The sequence below is a fragment of the Passer domesticus genome, chromosome 3 (assembly GCF_036417665.1).
Source record: "Passer domesticus isolate bPasDom1 chromosome 3, bPasDom1.hap1, whole genome shotgun sequence".
NCBI classification, from domain to species: Eukaryota; Metazoa; Chordata; class Aves; order Passeriformes; family Passeridae; genus Passer; species Passer domesticus.
The window spans coordinates 33,289,846-33,311,475 of NC_087476.1; the positions used below are offsets into that span (position 1 = coordinate 33,289,846).

The 21,630-nt window shown below is 45.5% G+C and overlaps 1 long non-coding RNA gene across 3 annotated transcripts; it reads left to right on the top strand.

The window, feature by feature from the left end:
• Positions 1-476: 476 nt before the first annotated feature.
• On the top strand, positions 477-21,214 carry LOC135296309 (uncharacterized). 3 transcript variants are annotated; one of them, XR_010358383.1, is made up of 5 exons: positions 477-774; positions 878-934; positions 7,904-7,945; positions 20,600-20,712; positions 20,794-21,214. It is a non-coding gene; the product is annotated as an uncharacterized LOC135296309 (long non-coding RNA). The 3 variants fall into 3 exon arrangements; XR_010358382.1 differs by lacking the exons at positions 7,904-7,945; positions 20,600-20,712; positions 20,794-21,214 and adding an exon at positions 1,691-2,235 and having other exon boundaries at positions 491-774; positions 878-1,002; XR_010358381.1 differs by lacking the exons at positions 7,904-7,945; positions 20,600-20,712; positions 20,794-21,214 and adding an exon at positions 1,691-2,235 and having other exon boundaries at positions 505-774.
• The last annotated feature ends 416 nt before the right edge of the window (positions 21,215-21,630 follow it).

The window sequence follows — 21,630 nt, forward strand, 5'->3', positions numbered from 1 at the left end:
AGTTTTCACACAATGAAATTTTGTTTCTAGGGTTAAAACCTTCACTGCTTTTTACATCTGAAAGGAATATGAGTTCCTGGTTTGCCTATCCACTTTACCAATCCATAGAAGGTAATTTAATAAATTTTACCGGTTAAGTGGCTAAACAAAAGTACAGGTTGCATAATTACAGTTTTCCCTTGAGTCTCAGTCTAGTAAATAATTCTTAATACCTTACCATTCCTGTCTAAAAATTGCCCAGTCTTGTGGTTGCTGCTGTGAAAACTCCATTTGTGACTTTTGCTGTACCCTGGAGCAAGGTTCTGCACCATCTGCTTTAGGCAGGATGCATAGAAGAGGTACAGATGGAATAGGCAAGCCTGAAATGCCTGCAGTGGGATCCTGAGCTGCTGTAGGATCAGCAGCACCGCTCTCAAGTGAGTGGAGCTGTGGTAGCTCAGCTCTTATGCCATGGTGGGTAGAAGCAGACAGATTTTGTCACAGGGGTGGGCAGGATCTTCTTGATTTGCAGAGGAGGTGATGTTCTATGTCACTCTGCTTCTGTTGCATCACAGCCTTCACTCTGTGTGAAAACCAGTGGCACTGCCACCCCACTACCTGGCTTCTGGGGACCACACTGAGAGCAGAAAGCAGGAAAAGGTCACACAGTGTGACATGCCTTGCCACTGGCTGTCATCCTGTGCATCCCAGCTCTGCATCTACTCCCTGTGCCAGGGCAGCGTTGGTGCAAAAAAAGTGCTTTGAATTCATCACTGTGTTTGTTCACATGCAAGTGTGTGTGTCCCAGTCTGTCTGCAGCTCTTTCCTATCCCAGGGCAGCCAGTCTGGGCTGTTGCAAAGTCCTACTGAACTCACATTTGCTTCATTTGCTTTTCAGGTGCCAGAAGGACTTGCCTAATTCATCCCCTAGACTTCAACCAAGCTGTAGCTGAAGGTACCTTGATGGTCTCACCTGAAGTAGCCTCCTCAGGCTGCATGGTGCAGCACAAGCAAACATTTTGGGTATAAGTCCTCTATATGATTTCTTTAACGGTGACCATTGCTTGTAATTCTGTCCCCTGGTAAATGTGGGAAACAGAAAATTAGAGATTTAAGGAATTAGCACTCTAAAGAAAAGGTCATCTGGAGCCTTGAAAAATTGTGTTCAGAAGACAAGAAAGAAATTGTTACATTCTGATTTGGAAACAGGGAGTTGAGAAGCAGAGACCTTGGGAAATGTGTGCCAATCTCTAGCTGCTAGGTTGCCCTATCCACTTTAGTGTCCACAGTACATACATCTAGTTCAGGGGAGGAACCTCACCCTCCAGTACACACTTCCAGGTCCAGGGGTTCTATCCCCTTCAACTATTCCACACAGCAACCTGTGCTTATCTTTCCTTTGTGCCTCTTTGGGGATCAAGGTCAATTCCACTGCAATCAATGACTATCAAGATATGAAAAATATGAGCTGAGCCAAGATCTCTCTGTGTTACAGCACCTTCCACAAATAAACCTGGCAGATTGAATTACTCTGCTGGGAACCCAAAGGAAAAAATAGCTTTGTTTTTTCCTTGTTTCTTTGGGTGAGGCACTTCTGGTATCAACAGGATTTTGCCAACATGGTACTGTAAAGTGCTGGAGTTGAGGGTGTAGGGGACTTCTAGCCCCAGATGCCAAGCAAAAACCGTGACTGCTTTTCTGACTCCCAAAGGGACCAGACCACCACTGCACCTAGGCATGAGGGATTTGTTTTGCCAGTGTGTGACTGAAGGAGTGAGGAGCAGATCAGTGCTGGCATGGAGACAAACCTGCAGAAGGTCATCAGGAGCCCAGGGGCAAGGCCAGGCAAATAATAAAGAGCTGTAGCAGGTGAGGTTGGCTGAAGATAACAGCTCAGGTTGGTCCCATTCTGCTTCTCCAGCTGCTGCTACCCCATTACTCCTCTTCATTAAATATTTCCAGTTCACATCTTCCCAACAGGAAAAGGGTAATTACCAGACTTAAGGGTTTCTGCATGCATTTCCAAGATAGCCTCAGTCAATTTTCCTTCTTTCCTGCCAATCTGTGTGTCCAGTTCTCTTTCGCTGTGTGTAAGGAAAGCAAACACAGTGCTGGATATGGTGTGAGTGCTGCTGCTGTGGGGTTCCAGTCTGCAGCACATAAGCACCAGCCCATCCTTCATTTGCAAAATCCATCCTGTGGAACCTGATGTTAAGGCTAACAGCTCTTCCCTTCTTTTTTCTTTAGATCCTCTGAATGTCACAGTTTTATATGCTTAATGAAGGGAGGTGGGAAGAATGTGGGTGTGAAGAGGTCAGCCTTTCAGGTGTGAGAATTAAGAAAGCTGAATCACTCTTGAGCATGATACGAGCAGCACAGTAATATGTTCAGATACATAACATTTATAATTTAATTGTGGATTTTCTAATTAAAGCTGTATCTGGATGGGGCTCCAGCTTTTCTGCTTCACTTCCTTTGCCCACACACCCATACTGTCCTCTTTCAGCTGTTGCCTAATGGCTGTCTGCTGGGAATAGCCCTGGCAGAGCCCTTTGGTGACACCACCTGCCTGGAGCAGTGACACAGCCATGTTCCACCTCCAAAAGGCAGGAATGCTGCTTGCTGAGATGGCTGTGGTCCCACAAGCACTGCCTGTGCCTCTGCTGCAGTATGGTCATCCTGCTGCTGCCCTAGCACGCTGCCCCTGGTCATGTCTGTTTAATGGCTTTCACTGCTGAACCCAGGGTAATGGTCTTCCTACATGAGACTTCTATAATCATTGGCACTCATGGTATAATTTTCCTTCAGAACCTTTTAATCTCTGGGTTTTCATGCTTCAAATCCTCTGTTTTTCTTCCTGGTTACAATGGATATGCTTTTTTTTCTTCTTTTAGATGTATTCTGTGAGTGGCATAAATTTGAGCTTAAGCCACAAAAGGGCTTTTAGGTCAGAAAAGCTATACAGCATTGCTGTGAAATATGTTCTTGAGTCATTAAGGTAAATTGCTGTAGCATCAGTGCTGCTCCAGCTGGACTATAATACTTAAGCCCTAAGTGGCCATTTCATGTCTTTTGGAACATTCTTGCTCTGAGCAAAGTGTGATTATCCATCAAACCCACTTATACCTACTGAAACCTGCAGAGGGGATGGCATTTCAATGCAACAGATTTCATGGTCTGCATTAAATAATCAGCCTGGAGGAGATTCTTGGGTTACAGAGACAAGTCCTCTGCTGTTTCTGTTGCCACAGAGACTATTTCATCAAACTACTCAACTCCAGCTAAAAGCACAACATTGGGTCTGGGTTGATATTTTTTCCCTGTGGCTTTTTGGCTCTGCTGTGCTAGTTGGAAGGTTTCTCAAAATCCTGCTCTTCTTGCAGCAAAAAAGAAATTCTCTTCCAAATTCCAGCTGAAGTTTATTCATGGCCAGATTGTCTTCATTGTCCTGGTTGTTTTTTCATTTGAGTAAATCTCCCTTGCAGGAATTACCTGTCATATGAGTTGGCTTCTTCTGCCTTAGCTATGCATTTGTCAGGTAGAAAAAGTGGCTGAGCCAGTGCAGAGTCCAGTTCTCCTGATGGCAGCACTGACATCCAGGGCCCTGCATAAAGAGATTCTCACTAGTCAACAGCATGGAGTAGCTTCATGAAGCAAGTCCAGAATGAGCTCTTTAATTACTTCAGCTAGCAGAGTTTGTAATTAGAGATGATCCTGATACTTGCTCTCAGTGTCTTGGCAGAAGTGTTGCTGTTTAACAGTTTCTCATTTTAGCCCTGATCGAGCTATTGCTCCAATTTAGCATATTTCCTGGCATATTGTGTGGGCAGATGAAAGAACTGTGCTTGCTAAATACATGAATTAAACATTCTCTTGACAGACTTTAACCTTCATTTAATTCAAAGGTGTCAGAAAAATCGATAGCCAGGGATGTGCTCCTTGAACTTACAACAGCTGCAGGAGTGAAATACAGATCTGGAAAAGACCATGGGTAGCCAGCCATCTTTTAAAACTTTAAAAATTTTATTTCAGTTGAATAGATAGACATATATATTAAAAATGTTTGTAGAGGCAGATCCCAATTCCCCACTGGTTCAAGCAAGGAACATGACTATCCTTGGCAGACAGCAGCAGCTCCAGCACGAGATCCTGTATGCGAGGGGCCTGAGACCTGTTGTGCTCCTGGCTCTGTTTGTGAGCTGTGGTGAGCAAGACAACGGCAATGGCCACTTTTCCCAAGCATGTACACAGTCTGTCTCCTTCCTTTCAGCAGCTGAATGCTGCCTGCTGTTTCTGCACAGGGCTCAGGTTCTCCCCCTTTCCCCCTCTCTGGCAGTTCTTGCTGCTGCTTCTCATTCACCCCCAGCACAGTGCTGCTGCCTGGATTTCCTAATGTCAAAGCAAAATCACTGCCTTTGTCCTAAAAAAATCACTCTTTTGGTGTTTGCTCCAACCTGCTTCCTGCACACATCTCTCAGCAGGCTCCTACAACTAAATCCCCCACCTCTTGTTGTACCATCCTACCTAGACTTCCAACACATTTACCAGTGTAATTTCCAGTTTTCTCTCCTTGCTTTATACCTTTTTGTACCTTCAAATGCAATCTCTGTGCCATTGTGTCTTCTCTTTGCCACCACTCCCAGCTTCACATCAGTCTTCCTGCCTTGTGTCACCAGCTGAGAAATTATGAAGGCTAATGAGAAGTTTTGGGATAATTTATAAGGGGATATGTAATGAACATACTGATTATCTTCTTTCCCAGGATAATCAATTGCCATTGCAAGGCACCACTCACCAGAAAACACCTCTCACTCTGGCAGTCAAAAGCCCCCAGGGTAAAACCATTAAGATGGTGCTGTGGAGTTAATACTCTCCAAACCCCAATGAGACATATGCTCTTATGTTTAATAATAATAGTAAGATAAACACTGTTGCATATGTCCTAAAACCATGGAGAATGAAACATGAAATGGTGACTGCTTCAGCAGCTCTTCCCAGCTAAAGAATGGGGAGATTTGTGACCACTATAACTCTACAGGACCTTCTTTACCATGAAGACCTGCTCAACATCCTCTCAGTGTTTGGAGGACCTAAAATTGGTATTAATCTGTCTTCAGGAATGGTAATAGTTGAATTTGGAAAAACATTTCAGGTTTTCTTAGTTTCCTCTATCCCACCCAACTACATTACAGTATCTTAGCAATATCTTCAACCAATCAGCAGCAGTAGTTATGAAAGATGCTCTTAGAGACTTAGCACTATAGGGGATCAATAAAGGCAAACTATATAATTGTTGTACCTTTCTGAAGACCTTTTTTCACATCCTGGGGAATAAAAAGGGAGGTGGAGGGCTGGAAAAAGTTAAAGTTAGAGAATGAGGTCTGTAGCGAATATGGGCTTCACACTGTGCTGACTGAAGATCTTTACATTAGGGATGTTTAGAAAAATGTCACTCACTTTCTTTGTAGAATAAAGAGATGGAAAGCAAGTCAATGCAATAATTATTTTTTGCATTTTTCTTGAAAGATAGGAGCCCCAAAGAGAGCAGGTATGTTGACATTTTTTTATCTGCACTTTCAATCATTTTGCATCAAGAAAGGCTTTGATGGTGAACTATTTTACCAGCAGTTCCATTAATAAGAAGTTCATATAAACTAGCACAGGAAGTTGTTGAATTGCCTTCTCTTTCTCCTGCCCCTCCTTGGCTATCTGTTGTTGGAAGATCCTGCTGTAACACCCTGGTGCACACCCTGGCATGACGTTCCCCACCTCCATGGGGATCACCTGATCACCTCTGAGGAGAGCACAGCTGCTTTGGGGAAGCACAGCCCTGTTCTCATGGCCATCCGGATGGTGCACCAGTGCACAGTGAGGCACCATGTCACAAGGAGTGCTAACCCATGGGAAAACTGGAAACTGGCTTTTTCAAAAAATGGAAGTCATGGATTTGCATCCTTGCTTGCTTTGGAGGATGAATTCCTTTGGTGCTGCCACAAAGTGCCAGTCCTGTGTCAGAGACAGTGAAGTCAGGGGAAGGGAAGGAGGGAAGAGCCTGGCCCAGCCATGACGGGGTGTGGGTGGAAGCAGGGAGTGGGATGTGCTGTCTGTCACTGACATCTAGAGGACAGCACAGACAGCCTGTACACTGTGAAACATGAGGTAAACAAACCCCTTCCCTGGCCCGGCACCACTCACTGGCACAGAGACACTTGCAGCTGAAACTTGCTGGCTTTCCATGCTCATGCCACCTTTAAGTATTTTACCCAGTTTGAACGCTAACATGGCATCTTTTGTTGTCTGTGAGGCACCATCTGTCTTCTGTGGGCTCCTTCTTCTTCTTCTCCCCAGCAAACACAAAATTTGAGACTGACCAAACCAACTCACAGCACCAGAAGTTCCATCATGGGGAGCGTGCTGGCAGAGCCATCCCCTGCTCTGGCTGTGGTGCTCACGGGCTGTGCTCAGCCAGGTGAGGGAGGCCAGGGGCTGGCAGAGCCCTCTATTTCTAATGCTGGGGTCCACGGGATGTGCTTGGCACCCTCTGCAGACTGCAGGGTCATTAGGGGGCTATGGAGAGCTGCTGGGTGCTGTAGGGTACAAGCCCTACCACGAGGTGTGTTTCCTGCCCCACTGGACTCTGGCTGGGGACTGGATGGGATCCGTCTGCTTGGAGGAGCAACCAGGAGCATTGTGTGATCCTGTTGTCACCCATTTTCATTACGAGCACTTTATGCCTGCCTATAAAGAACATGTTGTTCAAGCCTCTGTTAATGCAAGATAAGGATTTTAAAATTGAAGAAAATAAGTAGGGGTGCTCCTGATAAATTAGCTTTAATTTTAGAGACATATTTTCACAGTAGGCTCCTCTTGTTGGCACAGCTGAAGAGAAAGAAAATAAAAGTTATTACAGACAGACCACCTTCTCTGTGTCTTTCTGCCAACACCAAGCTTTTGCAGATGTAGAAAACAACAGAAAAGGCTCAAACTGCAATTCCTACCATTTCCAGGAAGCTTTAGAGGGATTATTTTTAACGGTTGGATGTCTTTGGGCTAGGGTCAATCCTTTTGCCCTGGGAGGTGGTCAGTAACCACTTCAAGCCAAGGAGCTGCCTCTGCATCAACAGGAGCAGCATCAACAATGATAAAGGAGTCATTATCCCACTTGTGAGGCCACACTTGCTGTGCTCAGTTTTGGTCCCCACTAGGCAAAAAGAGACGTGGACTGGCTGGAGAAGGTCTGGAGAAGAGACACAAAGATAATTTAAGGACTAGAAAGACCCCGTATGGGGGAAAGGGTTTGTTCAACCTTGAGAAGAGAAGGGAGACACTATTACCATGCTCCAATATTTATAGAATGACTAGAAAGAAGATGGAGACTCCCTTTTTACAAGGAGTCACATTGAAAATACTAGGGGTAAGGAGTAAAAGTTAATCCTGTGGAGATTCTGACCAGAGATGTGAGGAAAAATTTTCACAATGAGAAAAATCAGCCACTGGAATAATCTCTCCAGGGTAATGGTGGATTGCCTAGCATTAGACAGTTTAAAGATTTAGCTGGACAGTGTCCTGGGCCATCTTGCATAGACAATGTTTTTGGCAAGAAAGGTTGAACCAGATGGTCCATGAGGTCCCTTCCAACCCAATGTTCTCTGGTTCTATGACTCCTCTCAGGATAGCTGAGACTGCAGGCAGCAACTCAGCACTCTGTTTAGACCACATCAAACTGTCACATAAAGGGTTCATTTCACAGGCTCACAGATTACCCTACACCTTGGTTTTTCAACTTCCCTGATTAGTCTGTCGTCATAAAGAAACTGAGAAGAATAGTAAAAGGATGAGTAAACTGTTTTACACAAAACAATAAAAATGTTTAGAGGGATTTTAATTGAGTGCTGCATTTAATTAGCTTTTCTCATGCTTTCAGCTTTGCTCTCTGGATTTACAAGGCTGAGCTCAGTGAGAGCAGGTGAACTGGTTTAGGGCAAATTAGGGAAAATATCTCCAAAGGAGCCCCTTATAGGAAACAAAACCCTCCGCACCTTCCCCCCTCCCCACCACTGGGTTCGGGAAGAATTTCTTCAGAGGGGAAGTGGAAAAAGCTTGTTTATTAAAGAACAACAAAAAAACACTCCCAGCACAAGAGAAATAGCCCGAGATGGCAACAGATGTTTCACCAGTCCAAGGGGTCGAGCCGTTTCTCTCTTCGCTGCGGAGGGTACGAAGCTTCTCTTGCAGACCCCGGACAGAGCCCCTTGCCCGGTGCCGGTCCGATATCTTCGGGGGGGAAAGGGGGGGGGGGGGGAAGGGGAAGGAAGGGAACAACAGAAACCGGGGAAAGGAGGGGAAAAAGAAAAATGGCGAAAAAAACAAGCGAGCTAAAAAAGCAAGAAAAAAAGAAAGAGAAGCAAAGCTAGAAGAGCAAGCAAGCAGCCAGCCGGCCAAGCAAGCATGCCAAAAGCCCAGCCCCAAGGCAGGGGGGGGGGGAAGGACAAAAACGATAGACACAACAAACGGAGCAGGGGACAGAAACCACGATTTGGGATAATAAGCATGAAAATGTCCTGTCCCCACGACATTCCACCCCTTATCCCATATTGTGAACATGTTATTGAACAACGTAAACTTTCTTCTCACTTGCTCCAACCTTCCACACTTACACGTTTTCTTTCATTCTTACTTGCTCAGACCTTCGACACTTTCATATTTCCTTCTGTTTCATGTCTGTATGATCTAATGTACAGACAATGGTGGTCACGCTTAACAAACAATGATATCATCCCACAATCAGATCTCCCTGAGGTACGCAACGGGTTGTCCCATCTTTCTGCATTATCCACCAGGTATAACCTGGTCCTTGAGCAAAGACAATCCCACGAATGGGTTTGCCTGTACTCGAGGCAGGATTAATCCATACTGTCTTCCCCAACAAACCTCTGACATGGGCCACTGGGACTTTATCTCCATCTACTATATTGAGGGACTCAGACTGGGCAGGACCTGCTCGGTTGGTGGAACCTCGAGTGTTAACTAACCAGGTGGCCCTGGCTAAATGCTGCTCCCAGTTCTTGAGAGACCCCCCACCCAATGCCTTCAAGGTGGTCTTTAACAATCCATTGCATCTCTCCACTTTACCTGCAGCTGGTGCATGGTAGGGGATGTGGTATACCCACTCAATGCCATGTTCCCTAGCCCAGGTGTTAATAAGATTATTTTTAAAATGAGTCCCATTGTCTGACTCAATCCTCTCAGGGGTACCATGCCTCCAAAGGACCTGCTTTTCAAGGCCCAGGATGGTGTTACGGGCGGTAGCATGAGACACAGGGTAGGTTTCCAACCATCCTGTGGTGGCTTCTACCATTGTGAGCACGTAGCGCTTGCCTTGGCGGGTTTGAGGCAGTGTGATGTAATCAATCTGCCAGGCCTCCCCATACTTGTATTTGGACCACCGCCCACCGTACCATAGGGGCTTCACTCGCTTGGCCTGTTTGATGGCAGCACACGTCTCACAGTCATGGATAACCTGAGAAACACTGTCCATGGTTAAATCCACCCCTCGGTCTCGTGCCCACTTGTAGGTGGCATCTCTACCCTGATGGCCTGAGGCATCATGGGCCCATCGAGCTAGGAATAACTCTCCCTTGTGTTCCCAATCTAGGTCTATCTTTGACACCCCTATCCTTGCAGCCTGATCTACCTGATGATTGTTTTGCTGCTCTTCATTAGCTCTGCTTCTGGGGACATGGGCATCTACGTGGCGAACCTTCACAGGTAGTTTCTCTAACCTGGTGGCAATATCTTTCCATTCTTCAGCAGCCCAAATTGGCTTTCCTCTACGCTGCCAGTTAGCCCCTTTCCATCTCTCCAGCCAGCCCCACAGTGCATTGGCTACCATCCACGAATCAGTGTAGAGGTAGAGCTTTGGCCACTTCTCTCTTTCAGCAATGTCCAGAGCCAGCTGAACGGCCTTAAGTTCAGCAAGTTGGCTTGATCCACCCTCTCCTTCAGTGGCTTCTGCGACCTGTCGTGTGGGGCTCCATACAGCTGCTTTCCACTTCCGTTTCATTCCCACAATGCGGCAAGAACCATCAGTAAAAAGAGCATACCGTGTTTCTTCTGCCGGCAGTTGGTTGTATGGTGGTGCTTCTTCCGCTCGTGTCACTTCTTGTTCTTCTTCATCAGCGAGACCAAAATTCTCACCTTCAGGCCAGTTTGTAATTACTTCCAGAATCCCAGGTCGATTCAGGTTTCCAATACGGGCGCGCTGTGTGATGAGAGCAATCCACTTGCTCCATGTTGCACTGGTGGCATGGTGGGTAGAGGGAGTCTTTCCTCTGAACATCCACCCCAGCACTGGTAGTCGGGGTGCCAGGAGGAGTTGTGCCTCCGTGCCAATCACCTCCGAGGCGGCTTGGACTCCTTCATAGGCTGCCAAAATTTCCTTCTCTGTAGGAGTGTAGCTGGCTTCAGACCCTCTATAGCTTCGACTCCAGAATCCTAATGGTCGGCCTCGAGTCTCACCAGGCACCTTCTGCCAAAGGCTCCAGGACAGGCCATGGTTCCCGGCTGCAGTGTAGAGCACGTTCTTCACATCTGGTCCTGTCCTGACTGGGCCAAGGGCTACAGCATGAGCAATCTCCTGCTTGATCTGGGCAAAGGCTTGCTGCTGTTCAGGGCCCCAGTGGAAATCGTTCTTCTTGCGGGTGACCAGGTAGAGAGGGCTCACAATCTGGCTATACTCCGGAATGTGCATTCTCCAAAACCCTATGGCGCCTAGGAAAGCTTGTGTTTCCTTTTTGCTGGTTGGTGGGGACATAGCTGTGATCTTATTGATGACATCGGTGGGAATCTGACGCCGTCCATCTTGCCACTTCACTCCAAGGAACTGTATCTCTCGAGCAGGTCCCTTGACTTTGCTCTTCTTGATGGCAAAGCCAGCTTTCAGGAGAATCTGGATTATTTTCTCTCCTTTCTCAAACACTTCTGTTGCCGTTTTCCCCCACACAATGATATCATCGATGTATTGCAGATGTTCTGGAGCCTCACCCTCCTCTAATGCAGTTTGGATCAGTCCATGGCAGATAGTGGGACTGTGTTTCCACCCCTGGGGCAGTCGGTTCCAGGTGTACTGCACGCCCCTCCAGGTGAAAGCAAACTGAGGCCTGCATTCTGCTGCCAGAGGAATGGAGAAAAATGCATTAGCAATATCAATAGTGGCATACCACTTCGCTGCCTTGGACTCCAGCTCGTACTGGAGTTCCAGCATGTCCGGCACAGCAGCGCTCAGTGGTGGTGTCACTTCATTCAAGGCACGATAGTCCACCGTCAATCTCCATTCCCCTTCAGATTTACGCACAGGCCAGATGGGGCTGTTGAAGGGTGAGTGGGTTTTGCTAACCACCCCTTGGCTCTCCAGCTCACGAATCATTTTGTGGATGGGGATCACGGCATCTCGATTCGTTCTATACTGCCGGCGATGCACTGTTGAGGTCGCAATTGGCACGAGCTGCTCTTCTACCCTCAGGAGTCCTACTGCAGATGGGTTTTCTGTCAGTCCAGGCAAGGTGTTCAATTGCTTAACATTCTCTGCCTCTACAGCAGCTATGCCAAAAGCCCATCTGAGTCCCTTTGGGTCTTTGTAATAACCGTTCCGGAGGAAGTCTATGCCCAGAATACACGGAGCCCCTGGGCCAGTCACAATGGGATGTTTCTTCCACTCCTTCCCAGTCAGGCTCACCTCAGCTTCCACCAGGGTCAGTTGTTGTGATCCCCCTGTCACACCAGCAATGGAAACAGGTTCGGCCCCCACATGTCCCGATGGTATTAGAGTACACTGTGCACCAGTATCCACTAAAGCGTCATATTTTTGTGGTTCTGATGTGCCAGGCCATCGGATCCACACCGTCCAAAAGATACGGTTTTCCCATGCCTCTACCTGGCTAGAGGCAGGGCACCTCTACGCCTGTTTATCCTTCTTTCCTGGGGCATATGTCTTGGAGGTTCCCTCGAGGGGATCAGACATGTCATCATCATCATCATACCTGGCTGTTCGGCTACGGGCAACTGGGGCTGCTTTCCTTTTCTTACCTTCCTTCAATTCACGCACTCGTTGTGCCAGAGCAGCAGTAGGCTTCCCATCCCATTTCCTCATGTTTTCTCCAGACTCACGTAAGAAGAACCACAACTCAGCTCGTGGGGTGTACCTTCTCTCCCCAACAAGGGAACGTCTGCGTTGGGTACCAGGGCCTCTAATTTGTACAGCTGAAATTTGGAGGAGGTCTTCCTTAATCTCTTCCCTGAGTTTCTTGCTGCTTTTCTCTATTTTGTCTTCTAGTTCCTGCAGTCGTGTTTCCACAGCTGCAATTCTGGCATGAGTCGGGCCATGTACAGCATCCGCATATGCCCGAAGTTTCTTCGCCATATCGAGTACAGTCTCGTATACCTCCTCCCGCTTCATTATTGCTAGCGCAGAAGCATATTCAGGTGGCCCAAGTCGCACCAGTTTCCTCCACATTACAGGTGTGCATGGTACAAAGTCTGGATTCCTAGTTGTTACATCGTCTGAAAAAATGATCTCCACCACTGCCATCTCCCTCAGGCGTTGGATCCCCTGTTCTATGGTCTTCCATCGTGTCTGCTGAACATAGAGGTCATCGGCACACAGATATCTCTGTGCCACGCTGTCCAGGACCCGTTCCCAGAGGCTGTGAGGGCTAGCCCCCCTCATCATGCCTTGGTCGATGACGGGATCATGTGACAGGGATCCCAAATGCCTTGCTTCAGTGCCATCCAGAATGGTAGCCTCCCCTGCCGCATCCCAAAGGCGGACCAGCCAACTAATTATAGATTCGTCGGGCTGTCGCCGATAATCCTTCCTTAGGCCTCGAAGGTCCTTCAGGGAGAAGGAATCAATAGTGGCCTCTGATCTTGTGCCAGTTGCTCTGACTCCTGATTTTATGTCAGGAGGTGTTGAGGGTCCTTCTCCTGCATCGTAATCATCATCATCCTCCACTGGTCGGTCAGTCTTATCTGTACACTTTCCACTTCTTGTACTAGTAGCAACAGCCCTTGGCTGAGGCTCACTGTCTGATTTAACTGCTGGCTTCGAGCCTGGGGTGTTAGCTGCAGCCTGAGTAACTGGGATAGCTGCTGATTTATCTCCCTGCCCCCCTGCCTCTGTCTGCTGCCCTACAGTATCTAGCAGGGTACGATAAGCATATGCCAGGGCCCAGCTCACTTCAAGGATCCTTTTCTCCTTAGGGTTATCCTGGCATTTCCCTTTCAGGTACTTCGCCACCTCAGCCGGGTTCTGAATTTGTTCAGATGGAAAGTCCCAGTCTACCGGATCAGAAAACTCCTTTAAAATTTGGCCCATATCCTCCCATTTCCCACACCACTCAGGACTTTTTACCCTTGGTTGTACCCCTAAATCAGGGGTCTCACCAGCCCCTCTAGAAATTTCAGCCTTCATCTTATATAAACTGTAGACAGTATAGAGCAAGGTTGTTAAATTAAATAACAGAAAGATGGTGTCCTTGGCAGTCAGGGAGAAGTGATCATTTTCTAATAGAAATGTAAACAATTCGGAGGAGGAAAAGGAAAACAAAGGCTGAATAACCTCCTCCCCCATAACAAATTTAACACACAGCCGCAACCACGAATTATACATTCCTGGAACCGATAACAACATTTTTATAAGCCCCTTGCAAAATATCACACCCAAGCCCAGCCCGATGAATATTCTGGTTAGTGCCCCTCTGCTACAAAAGCTACGTATTAGGGACAATACCGGAGCTATTTCTGGATAAGAAAATAACCCCAGTGACCATAAAGCTATGAAAACTTCAAAGAACCCTAATGACCAGAGATAGAGGCAGGCTTTCACTCCAAATGACATTACAACTTTAAAAGGAGACATACCAATATTCCCACAAACAGTTAAAGCCAAAAAATATTATTAGAGTAAAGCTTTTTCCACTTTGTCCTTTTCCCCGTACGGGCCACCAAATTATTTGAACTGGTTTAGGGCAAATTAGGGAAAATATCTCCAAAGGAGCCCCTTATAGGAAACAAAACCCTCCGCACCTTCCCCCCTCCCCACCACTGGGTTCGGGAAGAATTTCTTCAGAGGGGAAGTGGAAAAAGCTTGTTTATTAAAGAACAACAAAAAAACACTCCCAGCACAAGAGAAATAGCCCGAGATGGCAACAGATGTTTCACCAGTCCAAGGGGTCGAGCCGTTTCTCTCTTCGCTGCGGAGGGTACGAAGCTTCTCTTGCAGACCCCGGACAGAGCCCCTTGCCCGGTGCCGGTCCGATATCTTCGGGGGGGAAAGGGGGGGGGGGGGGGAAGGGGAAGGAAGGGAACAACAGAAACCGGGGAAAGGAGGGGAAAAAGAAAAATGGCGAAAAAAACAAGCGAGCTAAAAAAGCAAGAAAAAAAGAAAGAGAAGCAAAGCTAGAAGAGCAAGCAAGCAGCCAGCCGGCCAAGCAAGCATGCCAAAAGCCCAGCCCCAAGGCAGGGGGGGGGGGAAGGACAAAAACGATAGACACAACAAACGGAGCAGGGGACAGAAACCACGATTTGGGATAATAAGCATGAAAATGTCCTGTCCCCACGACAGCAGGTAAGGCAGTGTGTGTAACCTGTGCCACTGCTTCCCAGCAGCTCTGCACATTGGCTCTGGTCAGCCATCCCCACTGCTGCCTCCTTTCCTGCTGGGGAGGATCCTGCACGTTTGCTTTTGCAAGCATTGGATCCCAGTGGTTGACATTTGCAGGTACTTATTTTATTTCATTAGATTGATGAAAGATCTTCAGTAAAAAGAAGTCAACAGTGAGCATGGTCCTCATACCTGTGGTGATAGAAATGGCATTTCTGCTTCTTCTGCACACCATGTCAGGGAAAGCAGAGAAACACAAGAAGAAGAAAGTAGGAAAACCTGGTCATCTGCAGTGAAAGCATGTTATGTGTAGAAAAGAAACTGGGCAGTGGACACCTGATGGTGTTTCAGTAGAGCTGAATGACATAGGGACTGACTTCTTCACAAAGCTTTAAAATTGGAAAGTTGTTCTGGTTATGCCCTGGATCAAAACTTCCAAATATTTATTATTTCATGTTATAAACCAGTCAGTAATCACTATCAAGGAAATTTCTTCCATGGATGGAGAAAGGTTACTTTATTCCTCCTCCCTGTTCCCCCAAACAGTGAGGCTGTCATTTACTGTTTCAGCACAGACCCTCATGAAGGAGGTGTATGGATGAGGTAGAAATGGCCCTATCTTAGGTGACATCACCCCTCTGGGACAGGAGCCACCTCTTTGGAGCACTCCTGCATGAGAACGATGCTTTGGGGGCCGTTTTGCACCATCTGAGACAGCTGGTGTGGAGGACAGTGCCTCCATGGCCAGGGAAGACTGATGGAGGCAAGTCCAGGGGCTCAGCTCAGTGCCACACAGGGACACCCCAGCAATCAAGCCAGTTGCTAAAGGAAATCAATTTCAAAAGCAGATGGTTTAATTAGAACACTAAGCTTTCTTGTTGTAATGCTATGTCTCCAGATAGTTTTACTGTTTTATTAGCAAGTCTCTTGTACTTATTTCTTTCCTGTTGACAGATGCTTTCTTCAGGGTTATATAAAGTCCTGTTTTCATCCTTACTTTGCCTAGAAATAGATTAAAGAAAAGCTGAAATACAGATTAATAATTATATGCAGAGTGAAATATTATCCACATGCATTTTTCAAGTAAAAAAAGTCAATTTTAAGCCAATTGCTTTATTGCTCCACAGCAGTATGTGCTTGCCTAGGAGTGGTTTCTCCAGGGAAGCAGCTCTTTTGCTGAGGCTGACAGGAGCTCTGCGCCGCTGGGGGAGAGGCAGAGTGAAATGCTTCTCCCAGCACAGGCATACAGAAATGGGAAAATTCCCCTCAGAGAATTTCAGTGCTGCTGCTGTCAAGTCAGAAAATTAGGCTGCAATTAGACAGGCCCCTGTGAATCTCTGTTGCTTCTCCTACACACTTTACTGAGCAGCCAGACTGAAATCACATAGAAAGACACAAGTTCACCAAAATTCCTGGAGTAAAGTTAGCCCTCCTCATTGCTGGGTTGAAAGATGCACTTGCAGGAAGCAGAAGGTTGCCATCAACGGTGCTCCTGCATGCTTGCATCTTGAAAACAGCATTGTGCTTTCTCACAACCCAAACCACCTGAAGCACAAGCTCTGTTAAAGCAAACCATGGTCAGAGCGGCCACAAGACATAAACAGCACTGCTCTCAATTGTTTAAATATTGATAATAACCCCTCAACATTAAGGATTCTATCATGATCATACCAACTTTATAGGTGCCCCCACCTCATCAGCTGGTGTTACCACTGGATAAGTGTGTCATCAGTCTGTGGACATTAGCTGCAGTTCAAAAGCTAAATTAATCCTTTAGCCTTTTATTCAGTTTAGAAAACATATTAATGTAGTTAGCTCAGTTTAAGATGTAATGGCTGGATGTAGCTTACCTCAATTTAAGATAAGTAAATGAATGTTCTTGTGTGCACAAGGCTTCAAAGTTCTCATTACTGTAAATGGACCACTACAGAAGGCTGCCTGAATGGAGGCATTTGGCTATCTAATGCTGGACCCAAATCCTGTCTTCTGTGGAATAGATAAGAGATCTCCACATTTTATCTGATATCTATCTCCAATTCACCAGTGTCACAGATCCCAGGCCTCCAGGAACACACTTTCTTTTTGCTTGTTCTACTACAATTGCCCAAAACTTTGCAGCAGTCACTGTAAGGCAAGATTTTGGAGATGGAGGAAAATTAGAAAAAGTCTGCTTAGAGTAATTTTAGAAGTTCCACCTTTTAGTGAAAAAAAACTCATTTAAGCATACAATGAAAGGCCAGTTGAAGAAATTCGGTCTCAGTTGTGCTCAAGATTTTCTCCAAACCTGCACGTTTGCATTCCATTTCTTTTTGACTGAAATTGCTCTAGTGCTAATAAGGTGCTAACCTGGTTGTGCCTGATTTTACATATCAAAAAAGAGCAGAACATCCTTGAAGAGTTCTTCAGGGAAGGACAAGACAAGTCAGGGAACAGGACAATCTCAACATTCCCTAATAAGCTGCTCTTCACAAAGTGCATTAAATAAACTATAAGCACTATACGTTGCAGGCTCTATGGTTTAACTAAAAGAGGCCATAACCGTCTGGAGTTTACAAGTGCTTTGTATGAACTAAAATAATTTGGCTGACATCTGCTTTTGCAGCAGATTTCCCATAGCATCCAGCTATTCCAGTTTATTCATAATTAAATCACAACAGAGACATCTGCTTTAAAAGTGAAAGTAAATCTTCCAAAGCAGTTACAGCTGCGTGGTCTTGATATCTTGTTTTTAGAGCAATGGGACCATCTTCCTTTCAAAATGGTCTTTAATTAATCTCCTTCTTCCAACTACCTCTATAAATACTACCACTGTCTATGGTTTGTTACCACAGTAGATTACTGCACTAGAAACAACACAGAAGGACCTTTTAGATAAGATTACAGGGAATGCAGCTGTGGCAGCAAAGGAAGGAGCAGGAGTGGCACAGAGCTTAGCAGAAATGTCACTGACACGAGAAATGATAGCCTTTAAAAATGTTTCCTATGAAGTAGAGATCAGAAAACAATATAATAATTTCTTTACTAATATCAGGTAAGAACATAATCAGGTCTTTATTGATACCAGATAATACAAAAAACCCTCTTACACAGAAAATGCTTACTCGGGCTTTTCTGCTCAAGTGGCATTTCATCTAGTTTAGGTGTTGGGAAGGAAGATCAATCAATGGAGCAAATGACTCCTTTCACACTGCCAGCTGTCTTCATAAAATGTTTTATAAATTATAGGAATAAAAGTAAAGTCCTGTTCATCTGTTCTTTTGTAGTAAAACATCACCCCCTGTTTTTAATTGTTGCACTTCTGTTTCAAAGGAAGCCCAGATTTCTTCTGTGTTTTTCTGTACCCTTTCATCAGGTGTTCTGATTATAACATCCTATTTTTGTGTTCAAAAAATTGCTTGTCTTGAATTTGCAGCCAGGGTCGGAGAGGGGAGCTGACTGGCTGCAGGGATAAGAGAGGTCTCCCAAAACTTGTATTCCTACTAAAATTATTACAATAAATGGTTTATCACCTCTGAATAAAATATCTGCACCTAGAAAATACTTTTCCCTGATACTTAGAAAGGAAAATTGCATTTTTCCCGTCAGGTGTCAAGTAAAGCAGAAAAATGCTTTGATTTTCTTCCTCTTCTTTTTAGCCTAACTCAAGTTTGGTCAAGTCTCAGTGAAGCTGGATCAGCTAGAAAATTTGTTTCCTCCCTGAACCAAAGCATCAGCATGCACACCTGCTCAAGCACAAACCTTGACACACACAAACCCACCTGCAGCAGTGACAGATCCAGGCAGACCTCAGCCCCAGAGACATTTTGTGCAGCCTCCAGTCAACAGGAGGTTGTCCCTGTCCCTTGTCACGCCCCTGCTGTGGTGCCCAGGCTGTGGTGTGCTCAGACTGGGTGTCCCTCCAAGACCAGGAAAGCCCTGTGGGTGGCAGAGGATAAGGGTGGTGTTGGGATGGTGCCTTTGCAGGGAGCAGGGTGGTGTCCCAAGGACACGTTCAGGCTAATGACTTGTGACTGGAAAGGGAAGGGAGATCTGGATGTTCTGTGAACCCCAAAAAAACAGGGTGAGAAAAACATGTTACAGGAGAAGCTTTATATGGGACAACAGTGCTTGAGTTTACTTGAAGCTGAATAGGGGAATCAAGACAGAGGTGAGAAATCACGTCTCAGAAAGCACACAAGACAAGCCAGCTGAAACTAGTATGAACCAGGTAATTCAAGGGGAATTCAAGATCTTTGGGGAATTGAGCCTTGTAAGGGCAGCTGTGCCTAGGAATCTGTATCATTAAGGACATTTAGTGCTGAGATTGCACAGGTAGTGATGTTAGGCATTTGGAAATAAATGTAGCAAAACAGGGATAACCAGGTAGTTTGTTTGGGAGGAGGCTGGGTGGAGACAGGTAGGCAGGGGTGGTGAAAAAAAGAGCAGAAATTGGGGGGCAGGGGAAATGGAGAATGCATCAATAAACCACGCTGTGAACATCAGGAGGTGGGATGTCCACTGTCAGGAGCATGGGCACCAACAGGCAGTGCTGAAGCTGATGTTCACATCTGAAGCCCACCAGGATGCTGAAGGAAACACCCTGCATGATCCACTGGACTCCCCATCATTCCAAAGGATTTATGTGGGAGGTTAGAGCAGGGTGGAAGTGTACTGCAGTGACACATGGAGTGGGAGGGCACAGAGAGGAGTGGCAGAGCTGGAACACCTTGGAAATTACCCAGGTGTGATCTGTCAATCTGTTAGAGTTTTCCATTACATTTGTCAGCCTCATAAATAGGTAGATAAAACTTCAGTCATCCAATGGAAAAAAATCAAAGTGTTATCACCCCTCCTAAATATAAATGTAATAAAATTCATCTTGCCTTCTCTAAAAGTGAAGAAAATAAGTATTGCATGAGGCTTTGAACATTGTTTTTGTTTGTGAAAAAAACATCTTTGCATTCAATAGGTGTTTCTTCATGCCGGGGCAGGTAAGGTGAAACATTTGTTGACAGATACTTTGCTAACTTGGCTTTTCCTCTTTACAGTGAATCATAATGAAACATGATTTGGATTGAGAAAGAGTAGTGCTCATCATTTAGGAGCTGGTTTGTGAACAAATTATGCTGGACTGCTCCCTATTAACCAGCTGTTCTGGCAGATAATAGTTCAGCACCAAGCACTGTCTTATTAAGAAAGGAACAGCCTCTGCAGCCTTGCACATCTTCATGGGCCTGGGAATAAAAACATGGGAGGGCTGTCATTGGGTTAAGCACTCAGAAACTCTCCAAGTGCATCCATAATCTGCTTACTGGCTAAGCTGGTTGGGAAGCAAGTGGCTGAGATTGTGCTGACCTTGCCCAAGAGGTCATCTCAGTCCACACAAATTTCAGAGGGTCTCAGACTGCAAAGGCAGTGTGCTGGCCCTGCTCAAAATTATTGTTACTGCATCAGAGATGTGTGGTTGCCTTGTCTGCATGAGCATTTAGAAGAAATATGGGTGTAATAGTGATGATAATCTGCTGTAATTTGGGGAGTTTAACAAAATTGACAAAAGACAAAAAATGGTTGCAGGAAAAATTAAATGTCCATTTTTCAGCAGAACTAATAACAAATTCAGGTAAAGGCCAGAGATTTCTTTTCCATGGTGCTCATTGAATGCCCTAAAGCAAGAAGTTTCCTGTACATTATATTACATTTAGATTAAATATATATATGTGTGTGTGTATAAATTTTAAGGGACTGTCTGGGTAGAGTGGAGTAGACCTATGCCTCTATCTTGAAAATTCAGTGTGATATGATGCATTTTCATACTTGTTCAAGTTACCTTTAAAAATATTAATTATACAACCTATAAAAATATTAATTATACAACCTTTTGTATCCTCAATTTGAATATTTATCTATATTTCAGAAAAGAACACTAATAGTGACCATTTGCTTGGTGTAATATTAGGTCTTTTAATTCCTTTTCCCTTCAAGGAGGAAGCCACATGCAGTCCCAGGTGTTTCTAAGGTCTGGCTTAACTGGAAAAGATCAAGGCAAAGAAGGTATTAAGGACACCTGCTTTTTTCATCACCTTCCAGAGATGAAGGTGTGTCTGACCAGCCTGTAATTCTCTGAATCCTCCTTTTTACCCTGCTTGAAGACAGGACTCACATTTGTTTTCTTCTAGTCCTCAGGATCCTCTCCCAGCTGCCATGACCTTCCAGAGATGACCAGGATTGACCTTACAATGACACTGGCCAGTGCCCGAAGTGCTGATGGGTGCATCACCAGGTGCCATGGACTTGTGTGTGCCCAGATCCTTGAAATGATACTGAACCTGGTCTTCCTTGCTCTAGACTTTCCCACTGGCCCTGGGAACCTGGGATTCCTGAAAACTGGTTTTACCCATAAAAACCAAGGAAAGAATGCATCAAGCTTGGTTTTTCCCATTTCCTCTGTCACCAGCTCTCCTGTACAATTCCTCAGCAGGCCCATATATCTCCTGCCTTTCTTTTTCTGGTGATACAGTTGAAGAAACCTGTTGCATTATGTCCTTCACTGGATTCCATTTTGGAGAGTTTTAACTGTCCAAGTCTCTTTCCACCTGTGCTGTGCTGTCCCTGCAAATAAAGTAAAAAGTAAAATAAAATTAAACATTCTAGCATTTATATTTCTTATCGTTTTTCTTTATCATTCACCCATTATTACAGAGTAATGAATTTCACACTTGTAGGAGATCGGCAGAATGAGACTGTCAGCTATGTCTGTGTTGCAGTGGCCAGGCATGGATGACCACCACACTTCTGTGTCTTGAAGGACCTTCTGGAGTTTTTTGGAGTTTTTTTCCCTCAGAGAGTTTCCTACAGGAAGCATTGCTGTTCACTGTGATGCTATCTCGACAAATTCCCGCCACACAAATGTCCTTGGTAGAGACCACTTGTTCTCCTCCATGGCTTTTCCATCCCCAGGCACTGTGGTTTGTTGACACTGCAGGAGTGTTGCTGCTCCTCATCTCCCTGGTCCT